The 25,412-nt window shown below is 42.6% G+C and overlaps 1 protein-coding gene across 3 annotated transcripts in view; it reads left to right on the forward strand.

Moving 5' to 3' along the window:
• CTSB (cathepsin B) overlaps positions 1-25,412 on the forward strand; it is an 89,223-nt gene that overhangs the window by 52,601 nt on the left and 11,210 nt on the right. The window lies entirely within an intron of this gene.

Raw genomic sequence — 25,412 nt, forward strand, 5'->3', positions numbered from 1 at the left:
TTTAATGTGCTGTTGGATTCTGTTTGCTAGTATTTTGTTGAGGACTTTTGCATCTGTGTTCATCAGTGATATTGGCCTGTAGTTTCCTGTCTTTGTGACATCCTTGTCTGGTTGTGGTATCAAGGTGATGGTGGCCTTGTAGAATGAGTTTGGGCGTCTTCCTCCCTCTGGTATATTTTGGAAGAGTTTGAGAAGGATAGGTGTTAGCTGCTTTCTAAATGTGTTATTTTTCATCTTTATTGGAGTATAATTGCTTTACAATGGTGTATTAGTTTCTGCTTTGTAACAAAGTGAATCAGTTATACATATACATATGTTAGCATATCTCTTCCCTCTTGCGTCTCCCTCCCTCCCACCCTCCCTGTCCCACCCCTCGAGGCGGTCACCAAGTACCGAGCTGATCTCCGTGTGCCACGCGGCTGCTTCCCACTAGCTATCTACCTTACGTTTGGTAGTGTATATATGTGCATGCCTCTCTCTCACTTTGTCACAGCTTACCCTTCCCCCTCCCCATATCTAAGTCCATTCTCTAGGAGGTCTGTGTCTTTACTCCCGTCTTACCCCTGGGTTCTTCATGACATTTTTTTTTTCTTAAATTCCATATATATGTGTCAGCATACGGTATTTGTCTCTCTCTTTCTGACTTAGTTCACTCTGTATGACGGACTCTAGGTCTATCCACGTCATTACAAATGGCTCAGTTTCGTTTCTTTTTATGCCTGAGTAATATTCCATTGTGTAGATGTGCCACATCTTCTTTATCCATTCATCCGGTGATGGACACTTAGGTTGTTTCCATCTGCGGGCTATTGTAAGTAGAGCTGCAGTGAACATTTCGGTACGTGACTCTTTTCGAATTACGGTTTTCTCAGGGTATATGCCCAGTAGTGGCATTGCTGGGTCATAGGGTAGTTCTGTTTGTAGTTTTTAAAGGAACCTCCATACTGTTCTCCACGGTGGCTGTATCAATTTACATTCCCACCAGCAGTGCAAGAGGGTTCCCTTCTCTCCCCACCCTCTCCAGCATTTATTGTTTCTAGATTTTTTGATGATGGCCATTCTGACTGGTGTGAGATGATATCTCATTGTAGTTTTGGTTTGCATTTCTCTAATGATTAATGATGTTGAGCAGTCTTTGGTGTGTTTGTTGGCAGTCTGTATGTCTTCTTTGGAGAAATGTCTATTTAGGCCTTCTGCCCATTTTTGGATGGGGTTGTTTGTTTTTTTGTTATTGAGCTGCATGAGCTGCTCATACGTTTTGGAGGTTAATCCTTTGTCGGTTGCTTCATTTGCAAATATTTTCTCCCATTCTGAGGGTTGTCTTTGGGTCTTGTTTATGGTTTCCTTTGCTGTGCAAAAGCTTTGAAGTTTCATTCGGTCCCATTTGTTTATTATTGTTTTTATTTCCATTTCTCTAGGAGGTGGGTCAAAAAGGATCTTGCTGTGATTTATGTCATAGAGTGTTCTGCCTATGTTTTCCTCTAAGAGTTTGATAGTTTCTGGCCTTACATTTAGGCCGTTAATCCATTTTGCGCTCATTTTTGTGTATGGTGTTAGGGAGTGATCTAATCTCAGACTTTTACATGTACCTGTCCAGTTTTCCCGGCACCACTTACTGAAGAGGCTGTCCTTTCTCCACTGTACATTCCTGCCTCCTTTATTAAAAGTAAGGTGACCATATGTGCGTGGGTTTATGTCTGGGCTTTCTATCCTGTTCCTTTGATCTGTCTTTCTGTTTTTGTGCCAGTACCATACTGTCATGATTACTGTAGCTTTGTAGTGTAGTGTGAAGTCAGGGAGCCTGATTCCTCCAGCTCCGTTTTTCGTTCTCAAGACCGCTTTGGCTATTCGGGGTCTTTTGTGTTTCCATACAAATTGTGAAATATTTTGTTCTAGTTCTGCGAAAAATGCCGGTGGTAGTTTGATAGGGATTGCATTGAAGCTGTAGATTGCTTTGGGTAGTAGAGTCATTTTCACCATGTTGATTCTTCCAATCCAAGAACATGGTATAGCTCTCCATCTATTTGTATCATCTTTAATTTCTTTCATCAGTGTCTTATAATTTTCTGCCTACAGGTCTTTCGTCTCCTCAGGTAGGTTTATTCCTAGATATTTTATTCTTTTTGTTGCAATGGTAAATGGGAGTGTTTCCTTGATTTCACTGTCAGAGTTTTCATCATTAGTGTATAGGAATGCCAGAGGTTTCTGTGCGTTAATTTTGTATCCTGCTACTTCACCAAATTCATTGATCAGCTCTACTAGTTTTCTGGTAGCATCTTTAGGGTTCTCTATGTATAGTATCATGTCATCTGCAGAAAGTGACAGCTCTACTTCTCCTTTTCGGATTTGGATTCCTTTTATTTCCTTTTCTTCTCTGATTGCTGTCGCGAAAACTCCAAAACTGTGTTGAATAAGAGTGGTGAGAGTGGGCAAAGTTGTCTTGTTCCTGATCTTAGCGGAAATGGTTTCAGTTCTTCACCATTGAGGACGATGTTGGCTGTCGGTTTGTCATATATGGCCTTTATTACGTTGAGGAGAGTTCCCTCTATGCCTACTTTCTGCAGGGTTTTTTTCATAAATGGGTGTTGAATTTTGTCGAAAGGTTTCTGTGCCTCTATTGAGATGATCATATGGTTTTCTTCCTTCATTCTGTTAATATGCTGTATCACATTGGTTCATTTGCGTATATTGAAGAATCCTGGCATTCCTGGAATAAACCCCACTTGGTCATGGTGTATGATCCTTTTAATGTGCTGTTGGATTCTGTTTGCTAGTATGTTGTTGAGGACTTTTGCATCTGTGTTCATCAGCGATATTGGCCTGTAGTTTCCTTTCTTTGTGACATCCTTGTCTGGTTGTGGTATCAAGGTGGTGGTGGCCTCGTAGAATGAGTTTGGGCGTCTTCCTCCCTCTGCTATATTTTGGAAGAGTTTGAGACGGATAGGTGTTAGCTGCTTTCTAAATGTGTTATTTTTCATCTTTATTGGAGTATAATTGCTTTACAATGGTGTGTTAGTTTCTGCTTTGTAACAAAGTGAATCAGTTATACATATACATATGTTAGCATATCTCTTCCCTCTTGCGTCTCCCTCCCTCCCACCCTCCCTGTCCCACCCCTCGAGGCGGTCACCAAGTACCGAGCTGATCTCCGTGTGCCATGCGGCTGCTTCCCACTAGCTATCTACCTTACGTTTGGTAGTGTATATATGTGCATGCCTCTCTCTCACTTTGTCACAGCTTACCCTTCCCCCTCCCCATATCTAAGTCCATTCTCTAGGAGGTCTGTGTCTTTACTCCCGTCTTACCCCTGGGTTCTTCATGACATTTTTTTTTCTTAAATTCCATATATATGTGTCAGCATACGGTATTTGTCTCTCTCTTTCTGACTTAGTTCACTCTGTATGACGGACTCTAGGTCTATCCACGTCATTACAAATGGCTCAGTTTCGTTTCTTTTTATGCCTGAGTAATATTCCATTGTGTAGATGTGCCACATCTTCTTTATCCATTCATCCGGTGATGGACACTTAGGTTGTTTCCATCTGCGGGCTATTGTAAGTAGAGCTGCAGTGAACATTTCGGTACGTGACTCTTTTCGAATTACGGTTTTCTCAGGGTATATGCCCAGTAGTGGCATTGCTGGGTCATAGGGTAGTTCTGTTTGTAGTTTTTAAAGGAACCTCCATACTGTTCTCCACGGTGGCTGTATCAATTTACATTCCCACCAGCAGTGCAAGAGGGTTCCCTTCTCTCCCCACCCTCTCCAGCATTTATTGTTTCTAGATTTTTTGATGATGGCCATTCTGACTGGTGTGAGATGATATCTCATTGTAGTTTTGGTTTGCATTTCTCTAATGATTAATGATGTTGAGCAGTCTTTGGTGTGTTTGTTGGCAGTCTGTATGTCTTCTTTGGAGAAATGTCTATTTAGGCCTTCTGCCCATTTTTGGATGGGGTTGTTTGTTTTTTTGTTATTGAGCTGCATGAGCTGCTCATACGTTTTGGAGGTTAATCCTTTGTCGGTTGCTTCATTTGCAAATATTTTCTCCCATTCTGAGGGTTGTCTTTGGGTCTTGTTTATGGTTTCCTTTGCTGTGCAAAAGCTTTGAAGTTTCATTCGGTCCCATTTGTTTATTATTGTTTTTATTTCCATTTCTCTAGGAGGTGGGTCAAAAAGGATCTTGCTGTGATTTATGTCATAGAGTGTTCTGCCTATGTTTTCCTCTAAGAGTTTGATAGTTTCTGGCCTTACATTTAGGCCGTTAATCCATTTTGCGCTCATTTTTGTGTATGGTGTTAGGGAGTGATCTAATCTCAGACTTTTACATGTACCTGTCCAGTTTTCCCGGCACCACTTACTGAAGAGGCTGTCCTTTCTCCACTGTACATTCCTGCCTCCTTTATTAAAAGTAAGGTGACCATATGTGCGTGGGTTTATGTCTGGGCTTTCTATCCTGTTCCTTTGATCTGTCTTTCTGTTTTTGTGCCAGTACCATACTGTCGTGATTACTGTAGCTTTGTAGTGTAGTGTGAAGTCAGGGAGCCTGATTCCTCCAGCTCCATTTTTCGTTCTCAAGACCGCTTTGGCTATTCGGGGTCTTTTGTGTTTCCATACAAATTGTGAAATATTTTGTTCTAGTTCTGCGAAAAATGCCGGTGGTAGTTTGATAGGGATTGCATTGAAGCTGTAGATTGCTTTGGGTAGTAGAGTCATTTTCACAATGTTGATTCTTCCAATCCAAGAACATGGTATAGCTCTCCATCTATTTGTATCATCTTTAATTTCTTTCATCAGTGTCTTATAATTTTCTGCCTACAGGTCTTTCGTCTCCTCAGGTAGGTTTATTCCTAGATATTTTATTCTTTTTGTTGCAATGGTAAATGGGAGTGTTTCCTTGATTTCACTGGCAGAGTTTTCATCATTAGTGTATAGGAATGCCAGAGGTTTCTGTGCGTTAATTTTGTATCCTGCTACTTCACCAAATTCATTGATCAGCTCTAGTAGTTTTCTGGTAGCATCTTTAGGGTTCTCTATGTATAGTATCATGTCATCTGCAGAAAGTGACAGCTCTACTTTTCCTTTTCGGATTTGGATTCCTTTTATTTCCTTTTCTTCTCTGATTGCTGTCGCGAAAACTCCAAAACTGTGTTGAATAAGAGTGGTGAGAGTGGGCAAAGTTGTCTTGTTCCTGATCTTAGCGGAAATGGTTTCAGTTCTTCACCATTGAGGACGATGTTGGCTGTGGGTTTGTGATATATGGCCTTTATTACGTTGAGGAGAGTTCCCTCTATGCCTACTTTCTGCAGGGTTTTTTTCATAAATGGGTGTTGAATTTTGTCGAAAGCTTTCTGTGCCTCTATTGAGATGATCATATGGTTTTCTTCCTTCATTCTGTTAATATGCTGTATCACATTGGTTCATTTGCGTATATTGAAGAATCCTTGCATTCTTGGAATAAACCCCACTTGGTCATGGTGTATGATCCTTTTAATGTGCTGTTGGATTCTGTTTGCTAGTATTTTGTTGAGGACTTTTGCATCTGTGTTCATCAGTGATATTGGCCTGTAGTTTCCTGTCTTTGTGACATCCTTGTCTGGTTGTGGTATCAAGGTGATGGTGGCCTTGTAGAATGAGTTTGGGCGTCTTCCTCCCTCTGGTATATTTTGGAAGAGTTTGAGAAGGATAGGTGTTAGCTGCTTTCTAAATGTGTTATTTTTCATCTTTATTGGAGTATAATTGCTTTACAATGGTGTATTAGTTTCTGCTTTGTAACAAAGTGAATCAGTTATACATATACATATGTTAGCATATCTCTTCCCTCTTGCGTCTCCCTCCCTCCCACCCTCCCTGTCCCACCCCTCGAGGCGGTCACCAAGTACCGAGCTGATCTCCGTGTGCCACGCGGCTGCTTCCCACTAGCTATCTACCTTACGTTTGGTAGTGTATATATGTGCATGCCTCTCTCTCACTTTGTCACAGCTTACCCTTCCCCCTCCCCATATCTAAGTCCATTCTCTAGGAGGTCTGTGTCTTTACTCCCGTCTTACCCCTGGGTTCTTCATGACATTTTTTTTTTCTTAAATTCCATATATATGTGTCAGCATACGGTATTTGTCTCTCTCTTTCTGACTTAGTTCACTCTGTATGACGGACTCTAGGTCTATCCACGTCATTACAAATGGCTCAGTTTCGTTTCTTTTTATGCCTGAGTAATATTCCATTGTGTAGATGTGCCACATCTTCTTTATCCATTCATCCGGTGATGGACACTTAGGTTGTTTCCATCTGCGGGCTATTGTAAGTAGAGCTGCAGTGAACATTTCGGTACGTGACTCTTTTCGAATTACGGTTTTCTCAGGGTATATGCCCAGTAGTGGCATTGCTGGGTCATAGGGTAGTTCTGTTTGTAGTTTTTAAAGGAACCTCCATACTGTTCTCCACGGTGGCTGTATCAATTTACATTCCCACCAGCAGTGCAAGAGGGTTCCCTTCTCTCCCCACCCTCTCCAGCATTTATTGTTTCTAGATTTTTTGATGATGGCCATTCTGACTGGTGTGAGATGATATCTCATTGTAGTTTTGGTTTGCATTTCTCTAATGATTAATGATGTTGAGCAGTCTTTGGTGTGTTTGTTGGCAGTCTGTATGTCTTCTTTGGAGAAATGTCTATTTAGGCCTTCTGCCCATTTTTGGATGGGGTTGTTTGTTTTTTTGTTATTGAGCTGCATGAGCTGCTCATACGTTTTGGAGGTTAATCCTTTGTCGGTTGCTTCATTTGCAAATATTTTCTCCCATTCTGAGGGTTGTCTTTGGGTCTTGTTTATGGTTTCCTTTGCTGTGCAAAAGCTTTGAAGTTTCATTCGGTCCCATTTGTTTATTATTGTTTTTATTTCCATTTCTCTAGGAGGTGGGTCAAAAAGGATCTTGCTGTGATTTATGTCATAGAGTGTTCTGCCTATGTTTTCCTCTAAGAGTTTGATAGTTTCTGGCCTTACATTTAGGCCGTTAATCCATTTTGCGCTCATTTTTGTGTATGGTGTTAGGGAGTGATCTAATCTCAGACTTTTACATGTACCTGTCCAGTTTTCCCGGCACCACTTACTGAAGAGGCTGTCCTTTCTCCACTGTACATTCCTGCCTCCTTTATTAAAAGTAAGGTGACCATATGTGCGTGGGTTTATGTCTGGGCTTTCTATCCTGTTCCTTTGATCTGTCTTTCTGTTTTTGTGCCAGTACCATACTGTCATGATTACTGTAGCTTTGTAGTGTAGTGTGAAGTCAGGGAGCCTGATTCCTCCAGCTCCGTTTTTCGTTCTCAAGACCGCTTTGGCTATTCGGGGTCTTTTGTGTTTCCATACAAATTGTGAAATATTTTGTTCTAGTTCTGCGAAAAATGCCGGTGGTAGTTTGATAGGGATTGCATTGAAGCTGTAGATTGCTTTGGGTAGTAGAGTCATTTTCACCATGTTGATTCTTCCAATCCAAGAACATGGTATAGCTCTCCATCTATTTGTATCATCTTTAATTTCTTTCATCAGTGTCTTATAATTTTCTGCCTACAGGTCTTTCGTCTCCTCAGGTAGGTTTATTCCTAGATATTTTATTCTTTTTGTTGCAATGGTAAATGGGAGTGTTTCCTTGATTTCACTGGCAGAGTTTTCATCATTAGTGTATAGGAATGCCAGAGGTTTCTGTGCGTTAATTTTGTATCCTGCTACTTCACCAAATTCATTGATCAGCTCTACTAGTTTTCTGGTAGCATCTTTAGGGTTCTCTATGTATAGTATCATGTCATCTGCAGAAAGTGACAGCTCTACTTTTCCTTTTCGGATTTGGATTCCTTTTATTTCCTTTTCTTCTCTGATTGCTGTCGCGAAAACTTCCAAAACTGTGTTGAATAAGAGTGGTGAGAGTGGGCAAAGTTGTCTTGTTCCTGATCTTAGCGGAAATGGTTTCAGTTCTTCACCATTGAGGACGATGTTGGCTGTGGGTTTGTCATATATGGCCTTTATTACGTTGAGGAGAGTTCCCTCTATGCCTACTTTCTGCAGGGTTTTTTTCATAAATGGGTGTTGAATTTTGTCGAAAGCTTTCTGTGCCTCTATTGAGATGATCATATGGTTTTCTTCCTTCATTCTGTTAATATGGTGTATCACATTGGTTGATTTGCGTATATTGAAGAATCCTTGCATTCCTGGAATAAACCCCACTTGGTCATGGTGTATGATCCTTTTAATGTGCTGTTGGATTCTGTTTGCTAGTATTTTGTTGAGGACTTTTGCATCTGTGTTCATCAGCGATATTGGCCTGTAGTTTCCTTTCTTTGTGACATCCTTGTCTGGTTGTGGTATCAAGGTGATGGTGGCCTCGTAGAATGAGTTTGGGCGTCTTCCTCCCTCTGCTATATTTTGGAAGAGTTTGAGACGGATAGGTGTTAGCTGCTTTCTAAATGTGTTATTTTTCATCTTTATTGGAGTATAATTGCTTTACAATGGTGTGTTAGTTTCTGCTTTGTAACAAAGTGAATCAGTTATACATATACATATGTTAGCATATCTCTTCCCTCTTGCGTCTCCCTCCCTCCCACCCTCCCTGTCCCACCCCTCGAGGCGGTCACCAAGTACCGAGCTGATCTCCGTGTGCCATGCGGCTGCTTCCCACTAGCTATCTACCTTACGTTTGGTAGTGTATATATGTGCATGCCTCTCTCTCACTTTGTCACAGCTTACCCTTCCCCCTCCCCATATCTAAGTCCATTCTCTAGGAGGTCTGTGTCTTTACTCCCGTCTTACCCCTGGGTTCTTCATGACATTTTTTTTTTCTTAAATTCCATATATATGTGTCAGCATACGGTATTTGTCTCTCTCTTTCTGACTTAGTTCACTCTGTATGACAGACTCTAGGTCTATCCACGTCATTACAAATGGCTCAGTTTCGTTTCTTTTTATGCCTGAGTAATATTCCATTGTGTAGATGTGCCACATCTTCTTTATCCATTCATCCGGTGATGGACACTTAGGTTGTTTCCATCTGCGGGCTATTGTAAGTAGAGCTGCAGTGAACATTTCGGTACGTGACTCTTTTCGAATTACGGTTTTCTCAGGGTATATGCCTAGTAGTGGCATTGCTGGGTCATAGGGTAGTTCTGTTTGTAGTTTTTAAAGGAACCTCCATACTGTTCTCCACGGTGGCTGTATCAATTTACATTCCCACCAGCAGTGCAAGAGGGTTCCCTTCTCTCCCCACCCTCTCCAGCATTTATTGTTTCTAGATTTTTTGATGATGGCCATTCTGACTGGTGTGAGATGATATCTCATTGTAGTTTTGGTTTGCATTTCTCTAATGATTAATGATGTTGAGCAGTCTTTGGTGTGTTTGTTGGCAGTCTGTATGTCTTCTTTGGAGAAATGTCTATTTAGGCCTTCTGCCCATTTTTGGATGGGGTTGTTTGTTTTTTTGTTATTGAGCTGCATGAGCTGCTCATACGTTTTGGAGGTTAATCCTTTGTCGGTTGCTTCATTTGCAAATATTTTCTCCCATTCTGAGGGTTGTCTTTGGGTCTTGTTTATGGTTTCCTTTGCTGTGCAAAAGCTTTGAAGTTTCATTCGGTCCCATTTGTTTATTATTGTTTTTATTTCCATTTCTCTAGGAGGTGGGTCAAAAAGGATCTTGCTGTGATTTATGTCATAGAGTGTTCTGCCTATGTTTTCCTCTAAGAGTTTGATAGTTTCTGGCCTTACATTTAGGCCGTTAATCCATTTTGCGCTCATTTTTGTGCATGGTGTTAGGGAGTGATCTAATCTCAGACTTTTACATGTACCTGTCCAGTTTTCCCGGCACCACTTACTGAAGAGGCTGTCCTTTCTCCACTGTACATTCCTGCCTCCTTTATTAAAAGTAAGGTGACCATATGTGCGTGGGTTTATGTCTGGGCTTTCTATCCTGTTCCTTTGATCTGTCTTTCTGTTTTTGTGCCAGTACCATACTGTCGTGATTACTGTAGCTTTGTAGTGTAGTGTGAAGTCAGGGAGCCTGATTCCTCCAGCTCCGTTTTTCGTTCTCAAGACCGCTTTGGCTATTCGGGGTCTTTTGTGTTTCCATACAAATTGTGAAATATTTTGTTCTAGTTCTGCGAAAAATGCCGGTGGTAGTTTGATAGGGATTGCATTGAAGCTGTAGATTGCTTTGGGTAGTAGAGTCATTTTCACCATGTTGATTCTTCCAATCCAAGAACATGGTATAGCTCTCCGTCTATTTGTATCATCTTTAATTTCTTTCATCAGTGTCTTATAATTTTCTGCCTACAGGTCTTTCGTCTCCTCAGGTAGGTTTATTCCTAGATATTTTATTCTTTTTGTTGCAATGGTAAATGGGAGTGTTTCCTTGATTTCACTGTCAGAGTTTTCATCATTAGTGTATAGGAATGCCAGAGGTTTCTGTGCGTTAATTTTGTATCCTGCTACTTCACCAAATTCATTGATCAGCTCTAGTAGTTTTCTGGTAGCATCTTTAGGGTTCTCTATGTATAGTATCATGTCATCTGCAGAAAGTGACAGCTCTACTTCTCCTTTTCGGATTTGGATTCCTTTTATTTCCTTTTCTTCTCTGATTGCTGTCGCGAAAACTTCCAAAACTGTGTTGAATAAGAGTGGTGAGAGTGGGCAAAGTTGTCTTGTTCCTGATCTTAGCGGAAATGCTTTCAGTTCTTCACCATTGAGGACGATGTTGGCTGTGGGTTTGTCATATATGGCCTTTATTACGTTGAGGAGAGTTCCCTCTATGCCTACTTTCTGCAGGGTTTTTTTCATAAATGGGTGTTGAATTTTGTTGAAAGCTTTCTGTGCCTCTATTGAGATGATCATATGGTTTTCTTCCTTCATTCTGTTAATATGCTGTATCACATTGGTTGATTTGCGTATATTGAAGAATCCTTGCATTCCTGGAATAAACCCCACTTGGTCATGGTGTATGATCCTTTTAATGTGCTGTTGGATTCTGTTTGCTAGTATTTTGTTGAGGACTTTTGCATCTGTGTTCATCAGCGATATTGGCCTGTAGTTTCCTGTCTTTGTGACATCCTTGTCTGGTTGTGGTATCAAGGTGATGGTGGCCTTGTAGAATGAGTTTGGGCGTCTTCCTCCCTCTGCTATATTTTGGAAGAGTTTGAGAAGGATAGGTGTTAGCTGCTTTCTAAATGTGTTATTTTTCATCTTTATTGGAGTATAATTGCTTTACAATGGTGTATTAGTTTCTGCTTTGTAACAAAGTGAATCAGTTATACATATACATATGTTACCATATCTCTTCCGTCTTGCGTCTCCCTCCCTCCCACCCTCCCTGTCCCACCCCTCGAGGCGGTCACCAAGTACCGAGCTGATCTCCGTGTGCCATGCGGCTGCTTCCCACTAGCTATCTACCTTACGTTTGGTAGTGTATATATGTGCATGCCTCTCTCTCACTTTGTCACAGCTTACCCTTCCCCCTCCCCATATCTAAGTCCATTCTCTAGGAGGTCTGTGTCTTTACTCCCGTCTTACCCCTGGGTTCTTCATGACATTTTTTTTTTCTTAAATTCCATATATATGTGTCAGCATACGGTATTTGTCTCTCTCTTTCTGACTTAGTTCACTCTGTATGACGGACTCTAGGTCTATCCACGTCATTACAAACGGCTCAGTTTCGTTTCTTTTTATGCCTGAGTAATATTCCATTGTGTAGATGTGCCACATCTTCTTTATCCATTCATCCGGTGATGGACACTTAGGTTGTTTCCATCTGCGGGCTATTGTAAGTAGAGCTGCAGTGAACATTTCGGTACGTGACTCTTTTCGAATTACGGTTTTCTCAGGGTATATGCCCAGTAGTGGCATTGCTGGGTCATAGGGTAGTTCTGTTTGTAGTTTTTAAAGGAACCTCCATACTGTTCTCCACGGTGGCTGTATCAATTTACATTCCCACCAGCAGTGCAAGAGGGTTCCCTTCTCTCCCCACCCTCTCCAGCATTTATTGTTTCTAGATTTTTTGATGATGGCCATTCTGACTGGTGTGAGATGATATCTCATTGTAGTTTTGGTTTGCATTTCTCTAATGATTAATGATGTTGAGCAGTCTTTGGTGTGTTTGTTGGCAGTCTGTATGTCTTCTTTGGAGAAATGTCTATTTAGGCCTTCTGCCCATTTTTGGATGGGGTTGTTTGTTTTTTTGTTATTGAGCTGCATGAGCTGCTCATACGTTTTGGAGGTTAATCCTTTGTCGGTTGCTTCATTTGCAAATATTTTCTCCCATTCTGAGGGTTGTCTTTGGGTCTTGTTTATGGTTTCCTTTGCTGTGCAAAAGCTTTGAAGTTTCATTCGGTCCCATTTGTTTATTATTGTTTTTATTTCCATTTCTCTAGGAGGTGGGTCAAAAAGGATCTTGCTGTGATTTATGTCATAGAGTGTTCTGCCTATGTTTTCCTCTAAGAGTTTGATAGTTTCTGGCCTTACATTTAGGCCGTTAATCCATTTTGCGCTCATTTTTGTGCATGGTGTTAGGGAGTGATCTAATCTCAGACTTTTACATGTACCTGTCCAGTTTTCCCGGCACCACTTACTGAAGAGGCTGTCCTTTCTCCACTGTACATTCCTGCCTCCTTTATTAAAAGTAAGGTGACCATATGTGCGTGGGTTTATGTCTGGGCTTTCTATCCTGTTCCTTTGATCTGTCTTTCTGTTTTTGTGCCAGTACCATACTGTCGTGATTACTGTAGCTTTGTAGTGTAGTGTGAAGTCAGGGAGCCTGATTCCTCCAGCTCCGTTTTTCGTTCTCAAGACCGCTTTGGCTATTCGGGGTCTTTTGTGTTTCCATACAAATTGTGAAATATTTTGTTCTAGTTCTGCGAAAAATGCCGGTGGTAGTTTGATAGGGATTGCATTGAAGCTGTAGATTGCTTTGGGTAGTAGAGTCATTTTCACCATGTTGATTCTTCCAATCCAAGAACATGGTATAGCTCTCCGTCTATTTGTATCATCTTTAATTTCTTTCATCAGTGTCTTATAATTTTCTGCCTACAGGTCTTTCGTCTCCTCAGGTAGGTTTATTCCTAGATATTTTATTCTTTTTGTTGCAATGGTAAATGGGAGTGTTTCCTTGATTTCACTGTCAGAGTTTTCATCATTAGTGTATAGGAATGCCAGAGGTTTCTGTGCGTTAATTTTGTATCCTGCTACTTCACCAAATTCATTGATCAGCTCTAGTAGTTTTCTGGTAGCATCTTTAGGGTTCTCTATGTATAGTATCATGTCATCTGCAGAAAGTGACAGCTCTACTTCTCCTTTTCGGATTTGGATTCCTTTTATTTCCTTTTCTTCTCTGATTGCTGTCGCGAAAACTTCCAAAACTGTGTTGAATAAGAGTGGTGAGAGTGGGCAAAGTTGTCTTGTTCCTGATCTTAGCGGAAATGGTTTCAGTTCTTCACCATTGAGGACGATGTTGGCTGTGGGTTTGTCATATATGGCCTTTATTACGTTGAGGAGAGTTCCCTCTATGCCTACTTTCTGCAGGGTTTTTTTCATAAATGGGTGTTGAATTTTGTTGAAAGCTTTCTGTGCCTCTATTGAGATGATCATATGGTTTTCTTCCTTCATTCTGTTAATATGCTGTATCACATTGGTTGATTTGCGTATATTGAAGAATCCTTGCATTCCTGGAATAAACCCCACTTGGTCATGGTGTATGATCCTTTTAATGTGCTGTTGGATTCTGTTTGCTAGTATTTTGTTGAGGACTTTTGCATCTGTGTTCATCAGCGATATTGGCCTGTAGTTTCCTGTCTTTGTGACATCCTTGTCTGGTTGTGGTATCAAGGTGATGGTGGCCTTGTAGAATGAGTTTGGGCGTCTTCCTCCCTCTGCTATATTTTGGAAGAGTTTGAGAAGGATAGGTGTTAGCTGCTTTCTAAATGTGTTATTTTTCATCTTTATTGGAGTATAATTGCTTTACAATGGTGTATTAGTTTCTGCTTTGTAACAAAGTGAATCAGTTATACATATACATATGTTACCATATCTCTTCCGTCTTGCGTCTCCCTCCCTCCCACCCTCCCTGTCCCACCCCTCGAGGCGGTCACCAAGTACCGAGCTGATCTCCGTGTGCCATGCGGCTGCTTCCCACTAGCTATCTACCTTACGTTTGGTAGTGTATATATGTGCATGCCTCTCTCTCACTTTGTCACAGCTTACCCTTCCCCCTCCCCATATCTAAGTCCATTCTCTAGGAGGTCTGTGTCTTTACTCCCGTCTTACCCCTGGGTTCTTCATGACATTTTTTTTTTCTTAAATTCCATATATATGTGTCAGCATACGGTATTTGTCTCTCTCTTTCTGACTTAGTTCACTCTGTATGACGGACTCTAGGTCTATCCACGTCATTACAAACGGCTCAGTTTCGTTTCTTTTTATGCCTGAGTAATATTCCATTGTGTAGATGTGCCACATCTTCTTTATCCATTCATCCGGTGATGGACACTTAGGTTGTTTCCATCTGCGGGCTATTGTAAGTAGAGCTGCAGTGAACATTTCGGTACGTGACTCTTTTCGAATTACGGTTTTCTCAGGGTATATGCCCAGTAGTGGCATTGCTGGGTCATAGGGTAGTTCTGTTTGTAGTTTTTAAAGGAACCTCCATACTGTTCTCCACGGTGGCTGTATCAATTTACATTCCCACCAGCAGTGCAAGAGGGTTCCCTTCTCTCCCCACCCTCTCCAGCATTTATTGTTTCTAGATTTTTTGATGATGGCCATTCTGACTGGTGTGAGATGATATCTCATTGTAGTTTTGGTTTGCATTTCTCTAATGATTAATGATGTTGAGCAGTCTTTGGTGTGTTTGTTGGCAGTCTGTATGTCTTCTTTGGAGAAATGTCTATTTAGGCCTTCTGCCCATTTTTGGATGGGGTTGTTTGTTTTTTTGTTATTGAGCTGCATGAGCTGCTCATACGTTTTGGAGGTTAATCCTTTGTCGGTTGCTTCATTTGCAAATATTTTCTCCCATTCTGAGGGTTGTCTTTGGGTCTTGTTTATGGTTTCCTTTGCTGTGCAAAAGCTTTGAAGTTTCATTCGGTCCCATTTGTTTATTATTGTTTTTATTTCCATTTCTCTAGGAGGTGGGTCAAAAAGGATCTTGCTGTGATTTATGTCATAGAGTGTTCTGCCTATGTTTTCCTCTAAGAGTTTGATAGTTTCTGGCCTTACATTTAGGCCGTTAATCCATTTTGCGCTCATTTTTGTGTATGGTGTTAGGGAGTGATCTAATCTCAGACTTTTACATGTACCTGTCCAGTTTTCCCGGCACCACTTACTGAAGAGGCTGTCCTTTCTCCACTGTACATTCCTGCCTCCTTTATTAAAAGTAAGGTGACCATATGTGCGTGGGTTTATGTCTGGGCTTTCTATCCTGTTCCTTTGATCTGCCTTTCTGTTTTTGTGCCAGTACCATACTGTCGTGATTACTGTAGCTTTGTAGTGTAGTGTGAAGTCAGGGAGCCTGATTCCTCCAGCTCCGTTTTTCGTTCTCAAGACCGCTTTGGTTATTCGGGGTCTTTTGTGTTTCCATACAAATTGTGAAATATTTTGTTCTAGTTCTGCAAAAAATGCCGGTGGTAGTTTGATAGGGATTGCATTGAAGCTGTAGATTGCTTTGGGTAGTAGAGTCATTTTCACAATGTTGATTCTTCCAATCCAAGAACATGGTATAGCTCTCCATCTATTTGTATCATCTTTAATTTCTTTCATCAGTGTCTTATAATTTTCTGCCTACAGGTCTTTCGTCTCCTCAGGTAGGTTTATTCCTAGATATTTTATTCTTTTTGTTGCAATGGTAAATGGGAGTGTTTCCTTGATTTCACTGTCAGAGTTTTCATCATTAGTGTATAGGAATGCCAGAGGTTTCTGTGTGTTAATTTTGTATCCTGCTACTTCACCAAATTCATTGATCAGCTCTAGTAGTTTTCTGGTAGCATCTTTAGGGTTCTCTATGTATAGTATCATGTCATCTGCAGAAAGCGACAGCTCTACTTCTCCTTTTCCGATTTGGATTCCTTTTATTTCCTTTTCTTCTCTGATTGCTGTGGCGAAAACTTCCAAAACTGTGTTGAATAAGAGTGGTGAGAGTGGGCAAAGTTGTCTTGTTCCTGATCTTAGCAGAAATGGTTTCAGTTCTTCACCATTGAGGACGATGTTGGCTGTGGGTTTGTCATATATGGCCTTTATTACGTTGAGGAGAGTTCCCTCTATGCCTACTTTCTGCAGGGTTTTTTTCATAAATGGGTGTTGAATTTTGTCGAAAGGTTTCTGTGCCTCTATTGAGATGATCATATGGTTTTTTTCCTTCATTCTGTTAATATGGTGTATCACATTGGTTGATTTGCGTATATTGAAGAATCCTTGCATTCCTGGAATAAACCCCACTTGGTCATGGTGTATGATCCTTTTAATGTGCTGTTGGATTCTGTTTGCTAGTATTTTGTTGAGGACTTTTGCATCTGTGTTCATCAGTGATATTGGCCTGTAGTTTCCTTTCTTTGTGACATCCTTGTCTGGTTGTGGTATCAAGGTGATGGTGGCCTCGTAGAATGAGTTTGGGCGTCTTCCTCCCTCTGCTATATTTTCGAAGAGTTTGAGAAGGATAGGTGTTAGCTCTTCTCTGAATGTTTGATAGAATTCGCCTTTGAAGCACTTTGGTCCTGGACTTTTTTCTGTTGTAAGAGTTTTAATCACAGTTTCAATTTCAGTGCTTGTGATTGCTCTGTTCATATTTTCTATTTCTTCCTGATTCAGTCTTGGCAGGTTGTGCATTTCTAAGAATTTGTCCATGTTTTCCACTTTGTCCATTTTATTGGTATAGAGTTGCTTGTAGTAATCTCTCTTGATATTTTGTATTTCTGCAGTGTCAGCTTTCACTTCTCCTTTTTCATTTCAAATTCTATTGATTTGAGTCTTGTCCCTTTTTTTCTTGATGAATCTGGCTAATGGTTTATCTATTTTGTTTATCTTCTCAAAGAGCTAGCTTTTAGTTTTATTGATCTTTGCTGTCATTTCCTTCATTTGTTTTTTATATATTTCTGTTCTGATTTTTATGACTTCTTTCGTTCTGCTAACCTTGGGGGTTTTTTGTTCTTCCTTCTCTAATTGCTTTATGTACAAGTTTAGGTTGTTTATTCGAAATGTTTCCTGTTTTTTAAGGTGGGCTTGTATTGCTATAAACTTCTGTCGTAGAACTGCTTTTGCTGCATTCCATAGGTTTTGGGTCGTCATGTCCCCTTTGTCATTTGTTTCTAGGTATTTTTAAATTTCCTCTTTGATTTCTTCAGTGATCACTTCGTTATTATGTAGTGTATTGTTTAGCCTCCATTTATTTGTATTTTCTATACATCTTTTCCTGTAATTGATATCTAGTCTCATAGCGTTGTGTTCGGAAAAGATACTTGATACAATTTCAATTTTCTTAAATTTACCAAGGCTTGATTTGTGACCCAAGATATGATCTATCCTGGAGAATGTTCCATGAGCACTTGAGAAAAATGTGTATTCTGTTGTTTTTGGATGGAATGTCCTGTAAATATCAATTAAGTCCATCTTATTTAACGTATCTTATAAAGCTTGTGTTTCCTTATTTACTTTCCTCTTGAATGATCTGTCCATTGGTGAAAGTGGGGTGTTAAAGTCCCCTACTATGAATGTGTTACTGTCAATTTCCCTTTTTATGGCTGTTAGTATTTGCCTTATGTATTGAGGTGCTCCTATGTTGGGGGCATAAATATTTACAATTGTTATGTCTTCTTCTTGGCTCGATCCGTTGATCATTATGTAGTGTCCTTCTTTGTCTCTTCTAATAGTCTTTATTTTAAAGTCTATTTTGTCTGATATGAGAATTGCTACTCCAGCTTTCTTTTGGTTTCTATTTGCATGGAATATCTTTTTTCATCCCCTTACTTTGAGTCTGTATGTGTCTCTGGGTCTGAAGTGGGTCTCTTGTAGACAGCATATATAAGGGTCTTGTTTTTGTATCCATTCAGCCAATCTGTGTCTTTTGGTGGGAGCATTTAGTCCATTTACATTTAAGGTAATTATCGATATGTATGTTCCTATTCGCATTTTCTAAATTGGGGTTCGTTATTGTAGGTCTTTTCCTTCTCTTGTGTTTCTTGCCTAGAGAAGTTCCTTTAGCATTTGTTGTAAAGCTGGTTTGGCAGTGCTGATCTCTCTCAGCTTTTGCTTGTCTGTAAAGGTTTTAATTTCTCCATCAAATCTGAGTGAGATCCTTGTTGGGTAGAGTAATCTTGGTTGCAGCTTTTTGTCCTTCATCACTTTAAATATGTCCTGCCAGTTCCTTGTGGCTTGCAGCGTTTCTGCTGAAAGATCAGCTGTTAACCTTATGGGGATTGCCTTGTGTGTTATTTGTTGTTTTTCCTTTGCTGCTTTTAATATGTTTTCTTTGTATTTAATTTTTGACAGTTTGATTAATATGTGTCTTAGTGTATTTCTCCTTGAATTTATCCTGTATGGGACTCTCTGTGCTTCCTGGACTTGATTAACTATTTCCTTTCCCATATTAGGGAAGTCTTCCACTATAATCTCTCCAGATATTTTCTCAGTCCCTTTCTTTTTCTCTTCTTTTTCTGGAACCCCTATAATTCGAATGTTAGTGCGTTTAATGTTGTCCCAGAGGTCTCTGAGACTGTCCTCAGTTCTTTTCATTCTTTTTTCTTTATTGTGCTCTGCAGTAGTTATTTCTACTATTTTGTCTTCCATGTCACTTATCCGTTTTTCTGCCTCAGTTATTCTGCTATTGATCCCATCTAGAGTATTTTTAATTTCAGTTACTGTGTTGTTCATCGTTGCTTGTTTCATCTTTAGCTCTTCTAGTTCCTTGTTAAGTGTTTCTTGCATTTTGTCTATTCTATTTCCAAGATTTTGGATCATCTTTATTATCATTATTTTGAATTCTTTTTCAGATAGACTGCCTATTTCCTCTTCATTTGTTAGGTCTTGTGGGTTTTTATGTTGCTACTTCATCTGCTGTATGTTTTTCTGTCTTCTCATTTTGCTTATCTTACTGTGTTTGGGGTCTCGTTTTTGCGGGCTGCAGGTTTGTCGTTCCTGTTGTTTTTGGTGTCTGTCCCCAGTGGCTAAGGTTGGTTCAGTGGGTTGTGTAGGCTTCCTGGTGGAGGGTACTAGTGCCTGTGTTCTGGTGGATGAGGCTGGATCTTGTCTTTCTGGTGGGCAGGTCCACGTATGGTGGTGTGTTTGGGGGTGTCTGTGGACTTATTACGATTTTAGGCAGCCTCTCTGCTAATGTGTGGGGTTGTGTTCCTGTTTTGCTAGTTGTTTGGCATAGGGTGTCCAGCACTGTAGCTTGCTGGTCGTTGAGTGAAGCTGGGTGCTGGCGTTGAGATGGAGATCTCTGGGAGATTTTTTCCATTTCATATTATGTGGAGCTGGGAGGTCTCTTGTGGACCAGTGTCCTGAAGTTGGCTCTCCCACCTCAGAGGCACAGCACTAACTCCTGGCTGCAGCACCAAGAGCCTTTCATCCACACGGCTCAGAATAAAAGGGAGAAAAAGTAGGAAAACAGAATTAGTAGAAGTAGAAAGAAAGGAAGGAAGGAAAGGAGGGAGGGAGGAAGGAAGGAAGGAGGGAAGGAAGCAAAAAAGAAAGAAGATAAAGTAAAATGTAATAAAGTAAAATACAATAAAGTTATTAAAAGAATAGTTATTAAGAAAAAAATTTAAAACAAAGAGAAAACAGATGTATAGAACCCTAGCAAATGGTGGAAGCAAAGCTATACAGACAAAATCTCACACAGAAGCATACACATACACACTCACAAAAAGAGGAAAAGGGGAAAAAGTCATAAATCTTGCTCTCAAAGTCCACCTCCTCAATTTGGGATGATTCGTTGTCTATTCAGGTATTCCACAGATGCAGGTACATCAAGTTGATTGTGGAGCTTTAATCTGCTGCTCCTGAGGCTGCTGGGAGAGATTTCCCTTTCTATTCTTTGTTCTCACAGCTCCCAGGGGCTCAGCTTTGGATGTGGCCCCGCCTCTGCGTGTAGGTCGCCGGAGGGCGTCTGTTCTTCGCTCAGACAGGACGGGGTTAAAGGAGCCGCTGATTTGGGGCCTCTGGCTCACTCAGGTCTGGGGCAGGGAGGGGTACGGTTGCTGGGTGAGCCTGCGGTGGCAGAGGCCGGAGTGATGTTGCACCAGCCTGAGGCCCGCTGTGCATTCTCCCTGGGAAGTTGTCTCTGGATCCCGGGACCCTGGCAGTGGCGGGCTGCACAGGCTCCCGGGAGGGGAGGTGTGGAGAGTGACCTGTGCTCGCACACAGGCTTCTTGGTGGCGGCAGCAGCAGCCTTAGCGTCTCCTGCCCGTCTCTGGGGTCCGCGCTTTTAGCCGCGGCTCGCACCCGTCTGTGGAGCTCCTTTAAGCGGCGCCCTTAATCCCCTCTCCTCGCGGAAACAAAGAGGGAAGAAAAAGTCTCCTGCCTCTTCAGCAGCTCCAGACGTTTTCCCGGACTCCGTTCCGGCTGGCCGTGGTGCACTAGCCCCTTCAGGCTGTGTTCACGCCGCCAACCGCAGTCCTCTCCTTGCGCTCCGTCCAAAGCCAAGCCTCAGCTTGCAGCCCCGCCCGCCACGGTGGGTGAGCAGACAAGCCTCTCGGCCTGGTGAGTGCCGGTCGGCACAGATCCTCTGTGTGGGAATCTCCCCGCGTTGCCCTCCGCACCCCTGTTGCTGCGCTCTCCTCCGCGGCTCCGAAGCTCCCCCCTCCACCACCCGTAGTCTCCACCTGTGAAGGAGCTTCCTAGTGTGTGGAAACCTTTCCTCCTTCACAGCTCCCTCCCACTGGTGCAGGTCCCGTCCAGGTCCCGTCCCTATTCTTTTGTCTCTGTTTTTTATTTTTTCTTTTGCCCTACCCAGGTACGTGGGGAGTTTCTTGCCTTTTGGGAGGTCTGAGGTCTTCTGCCAGCACTCAGTAGGTGTTCTGTAGGAGTTGTTCCACGTGTAGATGTATTTCTGGTGTATCTGTGGGAAGGAAGGTAGTCTCCGCATCTTACTCTTCCGCCATCTTCTCCTCCCTCACCATTCTTATTCAACATAGTTTTGGAAGTTTTAGCCACAGCAATCAGAGAAGAAAAGGAAATAAAAGGAATCCAAATCAGAAAAGTAGTAAAGTTGTCACTGTCTGCAGATGACATGATACTATACATAGAGAATCCTAAAGATGCTACCAGAAAACTACTAGAGCTAATCAATGAATTTGGTAATGCACAGAAATGTCTGGCATTCCTATACAATAATGATGAAAAATCTGAAAGTAAAATCAAGAAAACACTCCCATTTACCATTGCAACAAAAAGAATAAAATATCTAGGAATAAATCTACCTAAGGAGACAAAAGACATGTATGCAGGAAGTTATAAGAAACTGATGAAAGAAATTAAAGATGATACAAATAGATGGAGAGCTATACCATGTTCTTGGATTGGAAGAATCAACATTGTGAAAATGACTCTACTACCCAAAGCAATCTACAGCTTCAATGCAATCCCTATCAAACTACCACTGGCATTTTTCGCAGAACTAGAACAAAATATTTCACAATTTGTATGGAAACACAAAAGACCCCGAATAGCCAAAGCGGTCTTGAGAACGAAAAACGGAGCTGGAGGAATCAGGCTCCCTGACTTCACACTACACTACAAAGCTACAGTAATCACGACAGTATGGTACTGGTACAAAAACAGAAAGGCAGATCAAAGGAACAGGATAGAAAGCCCAGACATAAACCCACGCACATATGATCACTTTATCTTTGATAAAGGAGGCAGGAATGTACAGTGGAGGAAGGACAGCCTCTTCAATAAGTGCTGCTGGGTAAACTGGACAGGTACATGTAAAAGTATGAGATTAGATCACTCCCTAACACCATACACAAAAATAAGCTCAAAATGGATTAAAGACCTAAATGTAAGGCCAGAAACTATCAAACCCTTAGAGGAAAACATAGGCAGAACACTCTATGACATAAATCACAGCAAGATCCTTTTTGACCCACCTCCTAGAAAAATAGAAATAAAAACAAAAATAAAGAAATGGGACCTAATGAAACTTCACAGCTTTTGCACAGCAAAGGAAACCATGAACAAGACCAAAAGACAACCCTCAGAATGGGAGAAAATAGTTGCAAATGAAGCAGCTGACAAAGGATTAATCTCCAAAATGTATAAGCAGCTCATGCAGCTCAATAACAAAAAACGAAACAACCCCATCCAAAAATGGGCAGAAGACCTAAATAGACATTTCTCCAAAGAAGATGTACAGACTGCCAACAAACACATGAAAGACTGCTCAACATCATTAATCATTAGAGAAATGCAAATCAAAACTACAATGAGATATCTCACACCAGTCAGAATGGCCATCATCAAAAAATCTAGAAACAATAAATGCTGGAGAGGGTGTGGAGAAAAGGGAACCCTCTTGCACTGCTGGTGGGAATGTGAATTGGTACAGCCACCGTGGAGAACAGTATGGAGGTTCCTTAAAAAACTACAAATAGAACTACCCTATGACCCAGCAATCCCACTACTGGGCACATACCCTGAGAAAACCATAATTCAAAAAGAGTCATGTATCAAAATGTCCATTGCAGCTCTGTTTACAGTAGCACAGAGATGGAAGCAACCTAAGTGTCCATCAACAGATGAATGGATAAAGAAGATGTGGCACATATATACAATGGAATATTACTCAGGCATAAAAAGAAACGAAATTGAGTTATTTGTAATGAGGTAGATAGACCTAGAGTCTGTCATACAGAGTGAAGTAAGTCAGAAAGAGAAAGACAAATAACGTATGCTAACACATATATATGGAATTTAAAAAAAATGTCACAAAGAACCTAGGGGTGAGACAGGAATAAAGATACAGATCTACTAGAGAATGGACTTGAAGATATGGGGAAGGGGAAGGGTAAGCTGGGACAGAGTGAGAGAGTGGCATGGACATATATACACTACCAAACGTAAGGTAGATAGCTAGTGGGAAGCAGCCGCATAGCACAGGGAGATCAGCTCTGTGCTTTGCGACCGCCTGGAGGGGTGGGATAGGGAGGGTGGGAGGGAGGGAGACGCAAGAGGGAAGAGATATGGGAACATATGTGTATGTATAAGTGATTCACTTTGTTATAAGGCAGAAACTAGCAAAGTATTGTAAAGCAATTATACTGTAATAGAGATGTAAAAAAAAAAAAAAAGCTTGGCTGTGTGTCCCTGGGATGTCAGGGCGCCTGTGTTCATTTCTCTCCTTCCTGAGCTCCAAGGCCCATGGTGGTCCCAGGACTGGATTCAGCGTGGTGTGGGGAGCAGCTCTGTTCTTACGGGAGGCTCACAGCGTCACCTGGACGCAGGCCCTAGTTTGTCCAGGACAACATTCTGCGGAGCTCGAGCGGAATGTGCTTTCATATAAACAGTCAAGTGCTCTAAGCATTTGGAGCGGAGAGAAGTGACAGAGCCCCCCCACCCTTTTTTTTTTTTTTTTTTTTGCTCTCACTGTTGTGGTCTCTCCCGTTGCGGAGCACAGGCTCTGGACACGCAGGCTCAGCTGCCATGGCTCACGGGCCCCGCCGCTCCACGGCATGTGGGATCCTCCCGGACTGGGGCACGAAGCCGTGTCCCCTGCATCGGCAGGCGGACTCTCAACCACTGTGCCACCAGGGAAGCCCGAGAGCCCCTTTTTTAAAGCCAGAGAGTAGCTTGGAAAAGGGCCAGAGGGTGTAATAGAGCCCAAGGTCTTCCCAGGAAGTAAGCTGACTGAGGGCTGCAAGTCACATCTGCCCACAGCCGCCCTTCCTCCCGTCCCCACCCTGATGGGGATCTGGTGACTTGCAGGTGTCCTAATCCTGTTTGGGGCCCTTTTCCCTCACAGTAAGGACTTTCTGTCCTTTCTCTCTGGTTTTTAAGGGGGGAAGAACCGCCACAGAATTGAGAAAAGGGAAGTGTTTGTTCAAAAGAGGGGAAGTGGAAGCTGCTGGTGTTTCATGCTGAGGCCACGAGTGGGATGGTGACTGGCTTTGTAACAGCACAGCCCATGCTTTAAACCATTTGTACTTAGTTTGTCCTGTTTCAGGATGCATGTGGATGGGGACAGAAAGCAAGAGGTGGTGTCCACTGGAATGCAGGGGTATCTGTCTGTCCCCACAGGAGGAGAAATCTGATTCCGTATTCTCTGGGATCTCAGCAACCCCCGGACCCTTAGAAGGAGAGGTCCGCTTGGAGATTGATTGGAGTTAAAATCTCAGTTTTAATTGGGGCTCTTTGTGACGTGGAGGTATTTTGGGCGGGTTTGAGTGAACTGGACTTGTCTGGCACGGACTGCAAGTGGGGAGAGGAGAGGAGACAGGGAGGAGGAGAAGGGTGGGGTCTCTGCTGCCTTCTGACTGGCAGGCACCCTCCTTTCCCTCTGAACTTCCACCCGGGGACACGAGTGCCCACCAGCCCCATTTCACAGGTGGTGAGACTGAGGCTCAGTGAAGGCGGGTACACAGTTGGGAAGTAAGCGGAATCCAGGCCCACTGTCATCCTCTCCAGCGGCTCCCGCGGCTGTTGACCACTTGAACTCCAGCCCAGATGCTCTCCTGTGATGCTGTGGCCCTGGCGGGCGGGCGGGCTGCGGCTGCAGGGAAGGCCCCATGACCAGACTGGAGTGGTGGTTCATACTGCACCCTGACCCCAGGCTCACGGGCCCGGTTCTCACTGAAGCCAGGGATGAGCAGGGAGAACAGTTGACAGGAGCCGTGGAGCAGGAAAGGAGGGTGGGCCGTGGGGCAGTTGTCAGCACGGCAACTGAGAACCAAATGGGAGCTGCCCACGTTCCCCGCCCCCGCGAAACCAGAGAATCCTTTCGTCTTTTTTTTGGCTGTGCCATGCAGCTTGCGGGATACCAGTTCCCGGACCAGGGGTGGCCAGGGATCGAACCCAGGCCCTCGGCAGTGAAAGCGCCAAGAGCTAACCACTGGACCGCCAGGGAATTCTAGAAACCAGAGATCTGTGCAGTCCGGTTGCGTGGAGGGGCCCCACGCTCCACGTGAGCGGCCGGCTAAGCCCGCAGGGGGCCCTGGGGACGCTCCTGTTTGACGCACGGGGAGTGTTCTGCGCGGATGGCCTCTGATTTCCTGAGGACCCTGCCACGTTCCTGACAGCTGGACAGGTAGTGGTGAGAGCCTAGGGTGGCGACCCTCCCAGGTGCGATTCTGACGTGCCCGTCAGCCAGGCCTCCCCCTGCCTGGTGGGTCCGGACGCCCCCTTGTGGGGAGCACACTTCCCATCTTGGGGCAGTGTTAAGATGCCGGGGCTAAGTCAGGGTGTCGATATAA

Source organism: Delphinapterus leucas, chromosome 6 (assembly GCF_059928025.1).
Source record: "Delphinapterus leucas isolate spDelLeu-1000000601 "Yukka" chromosome 6, BTC_Dleu_Yukka2, whole genome shotgun sequence".
Taxonomy (NCBI): domain Eukaryota; kingdom Metazoa; phylum Chordata; class Mammalia; order Artiodactyla; family Monodontidae; genus Delphinapterus; species Delphinapterus leucas.